This window comes from Enhydra lutris, unplaced genomic scaffold (genome assembly GCF_002288905.1).
Source record: "Enhydra lutris kenyoni isolate GAN:26980312 unplaced genomic scaffold, ASM228890v2 scaffoldscaffold88, whole genome shotgun sequence".
Taxonomy (NCBI): domain Eukaryota; kingdom Metazoa; phylum Chordata; class Mammalia; order Carnivora; family Mustelidae; genus Enhydra; species Enhydra lutris.
Window position 1 is genome coordinate 265,170 of NW_019154172.1, and position 10,365 is coordinate 275,534.

Below are 10,365 nucleotides of genomic sequence, written 5' to 3' on the forward strand. Positions count from 1 at the left end.
ATGTGTTATTGTTACCTGGGTGTCACCCTGTTAGTAGTAGGGTCTTGAGCATGTTACTTCTTGAAGCCTCAAGTTCCCTTCTGTGAATAATAACATAACAGCATCTACCTCAGAGGTTTGTGGTGAGGATTAAAGAAATTAATACAGTAAAGAGACTGGCACATGCCTGGAAGAGCCCCTGCCAATGGGAAACCCTGACCCAGCTAGCTGGGCATTCCTGAACATGGGGCTGCATTTTAGCTCCTCCATGGAGAAAGAGCAATGAATGAAGTTTTGGCAGGTTATTGGGAAAGGTCTTCATCCTGGGGCAGGTGGATCCTTGACTTTTAGGCTTTCCAACCTAGGTGATAAGCCAGTTTCTTGCCAACAGCTATGTAAGGGCTGGCAGGTCATCTAATCCTTCCCCCACAACCCCATGAAATGCAGGCCAGACCCAGGTTACTACAGATGGCTCTTTTTCTGGCCACAGTCCCAGCCTGGCTGCCCAATCAGCAATGAAGGGCCTGATCTCCTATGCTGTCCAGAAGGGCCACCTGTCATCAAAGTACGTTCAGCCCCTTCTTGTGAAAGGTGAGAACTGCTTACTCCCTCTGCAGAAGGCAAATCCCAAGGAAGGTAAGACCTTCAATCCTACCGGGGCCTCCTTCTAGACCCACCCAAGCAGACTACCCCCTACAATTTCCAAATGCCATTGGGAGTGGACTTTTCAGTTAGGCTTTCATTGGATCCTTTCTGATAGGCAACTGGTCACATAGCTCTCTGAACCTTTGGGGCTGGCACACCTTGCGAAGGACCCTCCAGGTTACCTCTTTATCCCTCAGATTCCTAGAATGATAGAGCCATTGTATTAACCTGGCGTAATATATGTGCTCTCATTATTTTTAATCAGTCAACAATTACTTACTGAGAACCTGTTATAGAACAAAACACAAAAGTGGTGCCCCTGTGAAGTTTCAACCTAGAGGGTAGGAAAAAAAAAAAGCAAATAAGCAAGTCAAATATTTGGCATGTTAGAAGGTAAAAAGTGCTGTGGAGGCAAACAAAAACAAAACAAAACAAAAAAACATGGAGAGGAATAGGCATCTAACACATACAAGCACAACACATAAAAGCACAAATGCACATCTTTCTGAACCAGAATAGCACTGATAAACTGAAGGGCTTACATCACTACCAATACCGAAGTCAGAGGAAATTGTTAGGGTAATTTGGGTACTAAATACTAGATTTAAAAAAGGGTTTAACAAACAGTAACATCAAAACCAGTATAGTTAAGTGGCACTTGGCTGACTCAGTTGGTAGAGCATGTGAATCTTGATCTTGGGGTCTTAAGTTTGAGCCCCACATTGGGGAGAGAGTTCACTTTAAAAAAAAAAAAGTATAGTTAATAACCACTTTCAACCTTTTCCTAGTCTTAATAAAGTTTTAAAGATAATTATCTCTATTATATGAAAGCTCTGAGTAAATTTGATCTCAGTCGTTGGATTAGTGCTATCTACTAAAATTAATAATTGCTTATATTGACAGAGGGTTTTAGGGATTACAGGTAAGTCTCAAAGACATGCTTTCAGCTGATGATTCAACTAATTTGTACAAAGGGCCCTGTTATGCAGGTACACACACACATACGCACATGGCAATCATGCAGATAGATAGGTATCCTTTTTCCTTGGGAATGAACATCCATTTATCCTTAGGATCAACATCCCCACTGTCCTCTGGGTTTTGTTTTTGGGTTAGATCCCATGGCTCTATGATTCTTGCCTTTTGAATATAATCCAATCAGGCAAACATACTCACCTCCCAGGTGGGCTCTCTTGAGTTACACAGTCAGAGTCAGGTCAGGATGGGGATGTTCAGTAGTGAACATAGGTGGGCACAATAAGCCCACATATCCACCTTTCTTTTTGCTTCCCTTCTCAGTTTGCTCCACCATTATCTCATGGTCTGCATGGGAGGCCAGGAAGACCCAATGCCCCAAGATGAACCTCCCAGCTAAGTACGTCATCATCATCCACACTGCTGGGAGAACCTGCATCATGTCTGATGAGTGCTGCCTGCTGGTAAAAGATATCCAGTCCCTCTTCATAGACAGGTTGAACTCATGTAACATTGGTTATAAGTAAGTGGACCTCAGGACATGTGGGCTTCTTTTACCTGAGGACAGACTCTGAACTTTTGAATGGGAGAGAAAGGAAAGTAAAGTTTACTGAATGTGCACCATATGAGAGGTGCTTTATGTATAACTTTGCTTTTTCATGCAGCTCTGGATGAGTCTTACCTAGGATATAGCTAAAGGGCTAGTCATTCTCCTTGGGCATGTACTCAAAATGTGTCCTTTTTAAAGATGCCAGGTTTACACACTTCACAGCACTCATCATAGCACATACCCTCCCCAATGTCCATAACCCCACCACCCTCTCCCTCCCTCCCTCCCCCCGGCAACCCTCAGTTTTGTGAGATTAAGAGTCTCTTGTGGTTTGTCTCCCTCTCTTCCTACCCCCCAGTCCCCCCATGTTGCATCTCCACTCTCTCATATCAGGGAGATCATATGATAGTTGTCTTTCTCCAATTGACTTATTTCACTAAGCATAATACCCTCTAGTTCCATCCACGTCGTCGCAAATGGCAAGATTTCATTTATTTTGATGGCTGCATAGTATTCCATTGTATATATACACCACATTTTCTTTATCCATTCATCTGTTGATGGACATCTAGGTTCTTTCCACAGTTTGGCTATTGTGGACATTGCTGCTATAAACATTTGGATGCCCATGCCCCTTCGGATCACTATGTTTGTATCTTTAGGGTAGTGCAATTGCTGGGTCATAAGGTAACTCTATTTTCAACTTTTTGAGGCACCTCCATGCTGTTTTTCAGAGTGGTTGCACCAGCTTGCATTCCCACCAACAGTGTAGGAGGGTTCCCCTTTCTCCTGTAATTTTTTTTAATAAAGAACACGCTGACTTAATGGGATCATAAAAACTTCTTGCAGGATGCACTCCAAGCTCACAGATAAGATGTATGAGGTTAGAGACCATCTCATATCCATCAAAAATAATTATACTGAATGTTAAGTCTCAGGATGGGCCACCACTAATCCAGACAGTACACATTAATCAAGAAGCCCTTTGTCTAGGGGCTTCATGGCTTAGCAGTGGAGTTGGATTTTAGACCTACCTTCCTTCTGGCCAGGCACTCTGTTCAGGGTACAAACAGCTTAGCCATGTGCAGTAGCCCTGCCTTAGCTGGATTTACCAATTACCACTGGATTACCAAATCCAGTGGGCTTATATTTACCAATTGTGATTACCGTGGAATTACAATTACCACGTGATTCTATGCTGATAGAATCTCCTCTCTCCTTCCTGCTTTAGTTTCAACCCTTTTGAGATAGGAGAAAATTTCCTCCAATACCTTTCATCTGTTAAGACTTGTCAAGTGCTCTGCTATATCCTGCTATGCAGGTTTATACAGAGTTGCTCTCTTTGAATAGAATGGATACCTGAAAATTTACTATGTGTTTTTAACCTAAACTGGAAAATGATGGGTGCTGAGAAAGGGCCTTTTCCTTTTTCCATTCAGGTTTCAGAAGCCAGTTTCCTGTCCCTTGGTTTTTGACCTTTTATTGTGTCCCTTGTACCATAACTTTCATGACCCTGCTCACTGTGAAATGACCTGTAGTCAGGAGTAAACACCCACTTGCTATAAATTAATTCACTGAGAATGCAGTTGAATGCCTACTCTGTGACATGAGGTTATGCTCTGGGGATGCTATCAGATTTGGCACAGATTTGGTTCTTGCCTTGATGGAGCTGATACTCTGCTAAATGAGAAAGATAATTGAATAAAAGATAAAAGATAAATGAATAAATCATAATAGAGTACATTATGTGTTATGATAAAGGGTTCAAAAATGTAAACAGGAGACATTTTTAACATGCTAGCTTGCTAGGGTATTGGGTATTAAGGAAGTACTACTTGAGAGGTGACTATCAGCTGACCTAAGAAATGAGCGAACTTGTCAGAAGAGTGGGAAGAGTGTTTCAAGCAGAGAAAAAGGACCTCTGTGGAAAGTCCTGGATGCCAGCCCAAGAATGGTGTCTTTGAGGAACCAAGAGAAGTTTATCATAATAAAAATAGATGACAAAGAGACAGATGGTGAAAGATAAAGAGGCAAACAGGGGCCATCTCATGAATAATCTTGATACAAACTGGGAAGTTTGGACTATGTTGCCAAGGGACTAAAAGCAGGGTTTGATATTAAATTTGCATCAGAAAGACCTGAAGAACTGCACATTTAAAGAAAGGACACAGGGAGACAAGGTGCAGAGGAGTGAGGGGCAGCCACAAAAGACAGCTGGGAGAGAGAGCAGGGTGGAAGTGAAGCGGGGAGGATGTTTGTGGATGCAGAGGGATCAGGCAAGGCAGGGCTAGAGAAGTGTACTTTGACCTTAGTAGTAAGGCAGCCACAGCTTACCTCCAGGGAAACAGTGTCATTGGCAAGGTTTGGGGAAAGCCAGGTTGCAGGGATGACAGCTGTTGCTCTTTTCTTCCTAGACTGTGAGCTCCTTAAGGTAGCAGCAGTGTGCCAGAGCTGGATAGGCTCAGGAGAGTGGATTATTAGGGAGCCAGGACATTTTTTAAATCATCAGTAGCTGAAAATCAGCTATGGTGGGAGTTTTACACTACAGAAATCAGTGAAGCCTATAAATTGGGCTTCCTCCCCTTGCCCCTTTCTGATGAAAGCTGGTTTATCAACATGCCCTTGCTGTCTTTTTTGTAACTCAGTGCTTAGAATTTAATAGCTAATCAGTGTCTGCTGAATAAAGCATGAGTGATTGAATGAATAAGTGAATAAATAAATGAAACAATCCCAGATTGTGTGTCTGTCATGCTGACATCCATCTCCCCTCATGGTCCTTTAACTTCCTCGTGGGGCAGGATGGTGCTGTTTATGAAGGAGTGGGCTGAAATGTCCAAGGTTCCCATGCTCCTGGCTACAATGACATTGCCCTGGGTATTGCCTTTATGGGCACTTTCTTGGGTAAGTGCATGCTTTGGGCAGTAGCAGTCATTGTATGGTGTTTGAGGGAGAGTGTCTCAAATGCAAGACAACAGCATCAAACTCAGGCATCACTTCAGTGCCAGCATATGCTAGACTTAGCCAACTTCAGATTTATCATTTGACTAATCTGAGTGTTACCAGGAGTGAACTCCCCCACCCCCAGAGAGAATGCCCACCCTGAATCTATCTCCTTCACAACCAATCAAATGTCTTTCTCTTCTGACATCAAAACATATATAAGACAAGGGGAAAATATCTTTGTGCCTATATTTTGCTAAGTTTTTACCATGGCAACAATGTGGGAACCTTTACCTTATTTGCCACATCCCTGGATTAGTCCTTGTATCAGCATCCAGAATGTTCACTGACAATTGCCATTGTTCAGAGCTCTTGACTAGAGTTTGTTTAAACTCAGGGAACTTTTGCTGCACCTCTGGGAAGAGGAGCCCATGTCACTGGGACTGGTTCAGGGTGATACTAAAATGAATGTTGGGTGGGGCGAGGGGATACCTAGGAAGGTGCCTGGGATGGGGGTGGGTGTGTGAAGGTACAGGAAGCACACCTTGTGGCCAAAGCAAGGTTTCTCTGCTTCAACACTATTGACATCCTGGATCAGGTAAGTCTTTGTAGAAGAACTGACCTGTGTATTGTAGGACCCTTAGCTGCATCCCTGGCTTCTGCCACCAGATGCCTGTAACATATTTTGCCTAGTTGTGACAATCAAAAACGTGTCTAGACAGTACCAAATATCCCCTGGGAGGCTAAATTCCCTTAGTTGAGAACTACCAGGTTAAATATTTGCAATGGACAAACATTCTGTACATCCCCAAACAACTCTATGTATCCCAGACTCTGTTCTTTTCATTCAGGAAGAACTTTGATGCTGATGAATCTAAGGCCTGACTTTGTTTTCTATACATAGACTTGCAGGCAGTAGCAGAATATATTAGAACGGGAGTAGGGGTGCATTAAGGGGGATTCAGGAGTGGGTCCTGCCCTGGGCAGGGTGCCTTGGAAACCTGTAACAGATAGATAACTGTTTTGCAGATACCTCGCCCAATGCCACAGCCTTGGAGGCAGCCCAGAACCTGATTCAGTGAGCAGTGGACAAGGGATATTTAATTCCCAACTACCTGCTGGTGGGGCACAGTGATATTGTCAACACCCTGTCTCCCGGGTGAACTTTGTACAACATCATTAAGGCTTGGCCTCATTTCAAACACTGAGGAAGCCCTTGCTCCCTCTGAGACTATTCCCTGTGCCTGCCTGGCTGCTGGGCTTTCCCTGTCCTCACCCTCCGTCCTGACTCAACACTTGGGTGTTCTGTCCCTGTCAGCCCCATCCTGTCCCCCCTTTCTCAGGTTAAGATTATCCTCTACTGCTAGCACCCCACTATCCTCCAAGCAGCTCTGAGACCCCAGAGCTGGACATTCCCAGCCCTCTGAGTAGGCCCCACCTTTCTCTCTTCTTATCTTCCCCTCCCCTGAGCACCCAGCTCCTAAGCCAGGTGGGAAGGTGGGCTGATGCTTGTTTGACTTCTCTTTCCCTTTCTGGCTGCCCCTCTGTCCCATGTACCTTAGCCCTGCCATCTGCCTGGCAGCCCCCAAGACTCACACAGGTTCAAGGCCTGAAGCCCCTCTCTGCGCACACACCAACTTGTCCAAGTGTGAATGTGGCCCTTATTTCAGGGCTCCATCACTTATAGGTGTGCTACCTCCCTCCACTGGATTGTGAGGATTTCCAGTTTTCTTTTTCCCCATATCCTCAGGTCCTCAGCAGTGTCTGGAGTCTTGTAGGTGCTACAGAAGTTTGTTGGAGAGGTGGACGAATGAACGAAAGAGTGGATCAAGTCCCTGCTCCCCTTTTCAGTCTGCTCCACTACCCCTTCTCTGGGATGCCTTCTGGGGCAGTCCTCCATCCTGCCAGCTTTCTTTCTGTTCCTTCCCTTCCCCATCTGAGGCTCAGAGCCAGCTCTTGTGGCTTATGTGTGATGGTTGCTATGCCTCAAGGGTCCTGTGTCCTGTCCTCCTTGAACTCCCTGAGGACAGAGACTGCATTCCTCCAGGCCTATCTGAGCTGTGTCCATATAAGTCACCTGTGCCCTACTAGGTGTGGGTTCACTGGGGACATAGAACCTGGCACTCTGCATTCCTCTAGGCCTGGGATCCTCTCACCCAGAGAGAAGCCAGATACTGAAAGTATTCTGCATGCAGTAGGCAGTATTCTGCTGTGCACTGGAAGCACATGGGTAGGATCTTATTTCTCCTGATCTGGAGACATGAAGGGGGAAGAAGAAGGGGAGGGTTAAAAAGAAGAAGCCAGAAACATGACTTTTCTCCCCTCTATAACCTTTGGTATTCATACTGTGTCTGGTGTTTTACATCTCTTCCTTCTGGGTATTTACCCCAAAAATACAGATGTAGTGAAAAGAAGGGCCACCTGCACCCCAATGTTCATAGCAGCAATGGCCACAATTACCAAACTGTGGAAAGACCCAAGAGTCAACAGACGAATGGATAAAGAAGATGTGGTCCATATATGTAATGGAATATTACACAGCCATCAGAAAGGGTAAATACCCAAATTTTGTATCAACAAGGCAGGTTTTGACAGCCTCTTATTTTTACAGCCCCTTTGCTTTTCAAAGACTGTCCCTGTGATCTTACTGGATTTGCTGTCCTTTTGTTATTTGTTGTCCGGCCACCTGGCATGTAAGCAAAGGAAGGAATGGTTTATCTAGAGGGTTAGGTGGGCTAGGGGACCCAGTGCCCCTTTCTGATTTACTGAGCCCTCAAGAGTTGGCTCCTGGAGAACTCTCTTGAGCTCTCTCTACCAGAGTCTCCTTCCTTGGGGGAGGGGGCTGGATACAGACTTCCCAGGGGAAACTTCTATTTCTCCATCACTTAAAACATCAAAGATGAGTTTCCCAACCCTTCACACAGGGAGTAGCCAACAAGGAGGGTGTGAGATGCTGAGGAATAGTATCACAATAAAAACTGTGTCCTTCAAATTTCTTGACCTTTCTTACAATCCTACCTTTGACTGAGGAAGATTCTCTTCCCTTTGATTCAAACCTGATCCCGGAGGATCTTGTTGGCCTCCCAGAGCCTCTGTCCCAGGCAGGGTCTTGTTGGCCTCCCGGAGCCTCTGTCCCAGGCAGGCTGTAGACAGGGCTGTAGACACCCTGACCTCCACAAGCACTCTTCAAGGCCTCCTCAAATCAACACCACTGTGGTCTAGACTATTGTCTTTTGCAAATACTTAACTTGTATTGGTCTCACATATACAATCTAAGTAAAAAACGGAGCACTCAAGTGGGCAAATGCTTTTTTTTCCATGGCAAATTCTGAGGCAGCCTGTTCTGTGCCATTGCCTCTTCTGAGTCCTCAGTATAGATAAATTCTTCCCAACTCCACTTAATCATGAAGTGGGGTTCATACTACCCCTCACCCCCTCAGAGGGTTGTTGTGAGAGTTAAGTGAATGAAGTGTGGTAAGGTCTTAGACCTCATGGTTGGCATGTGATAATGATTCTATTAAAGTTCCTGGAGGTATGGCTATTCATATTGCTGTTGCTATAGTTTTGCTGTCATAGGAGCCAAGAGCAGGCTGCCCCAAAATGTGCCACTTTGGCATACCAATCCTTTTAAGTAAAAGTTATGTAAGAGACAGCCTGTCCTAGAAGGACACTCAGACCTTTCTCAATCCTGCTGAAAGCAGAAGTAAATCTCCATGTGAAAGGTACCTCCCCTGTAGCATAAGGTAAAGAGATATCCTCATCACCAGAGGTGGGGAATTGAGAGCAGAGAAGGCTATATAAAAAATTATTGTTAGTTTTTACTAATTTACTACCCCAAGCTCCCAAAGTTAAATTTCCTTTTTTCTGTCAATGCCTGACAAATTTATTATCTCTTTGTCTGAAATATATAAAAACTAACAGCCTTGGTCATTTCTTTAGTTCTCAATTTTATTCTTAGGCCTCTGTGTGCACTTAATAACTAACTTTCAGGTTTTCTTCTCCTGTTAATCTATTTCATATAAATTTAATTTCCAGTCCAGCCAGAAGACCTCAAGTTTAGAGAAGAATTTTCTCTTTCCTTCAGTATCAATTAGTCCTATTTGCGGCAGAAAGGACGTGGCTATGCAGGCACCAGCCCTGGGAGCTCCCAGGAGTTTGACACTCCCCAGGACAGCAGGCTGGTCTGAAGCTTGTGGCACTTGGCAGGTTAGAAGGAGCCCATGGTAAAGGAGGGACACACACCTCCTTCATGGCCCCTTTACTGTCAGAGTGAGAGGGGTTCTAGGGCTCATCTTGTCAGTTGTTTTCTACAACTAGTAGCTGGGAGGGGAAAAAAAAAAGACACCAAACGAAGTTTTTTCTTGGTTCCAGAATAAAATGCTTATCTGGCTAAAGCCCTACATTTATAGAAAATTGAACCCAAAGGGGTCAGATGACCTGTTCAAGTTCACTCAGTGAGTTAAAGAAAGGAAGAGAGACTCAGATTCTAAGCATGGCACCATTCCTCTCACCTTTCTGGTCAAGATAATTTTGTGGTCCCTCCTTTCAGACAGAGTAAACAACTCAGCATGGCAGTTAGAGCCTTCCACAATCTCACTCCAAGGTATCTTTTCTCACAGAATGAGCCCAGGTGGGCAAGGTATGCGCTCAGCTGCTGGGCTTTTCCATCTTGGAGCCTTTGCCCACACTGTCCCTGCCCCACTCCTGACTACTGCAATTACACCAGGTTTAAAACACTAATCCAGGCTAGCTCTTCCAAAAGGCTTCCTGATTCTCTGGACCAGAAATGACATCTTCTTGCCCCAGGCGCCCATGGACTTCACCTGAGCCTCTCCCTCCCAACTTCTCCCTCCCAACCTGGACTCCCCAGGCTGCACCACACCTGCCAGGTCTCAGGATCTCCAGGGGCACATGGAGGCCTTTGTGTCTATGCAATGGAAGGGGAAGAGCCATGCCTGGGCAGGGCTGGGTGAGCAGAGGAAGCATTCCCAGCCTGGGAAGGCAGCTGTTATTCCCTCAGCTGGTTTTGAGAAATTTGTCAAGAGTGGAAAATCCCGTGTCTTCACATTGCGTGAAACTGCCCACTAGTTGTAGCACATCAGATTTTTCACAGATTAATTCCATCTTTATTCTGGGACAACAGTTGCTCCCACCTTCTGGTGTACTCCCCCCACTCCCACAAATCAGTGAGATTTGGGAAAAAAACATGCTCCACCACCAAAGTTCCCCCACCATCCTTGGATGCTTCTGTGACCTTCTTATTGTGAAGGCCTCAG

General features: G+C 45.0%; 1 pseudogene; it reads left to right on the forward strand.

Moving 5' to 3' along the window:
- LOC111162090 overlaps positions 1-6,297 on the forward strand; it is a 10,971-nt pseudogene extending 4,674 nt beyond the window's left edge.
- The last annotated feature ends 4,068 nt before the right edge of the window (positions 6,298-10,365 follow it).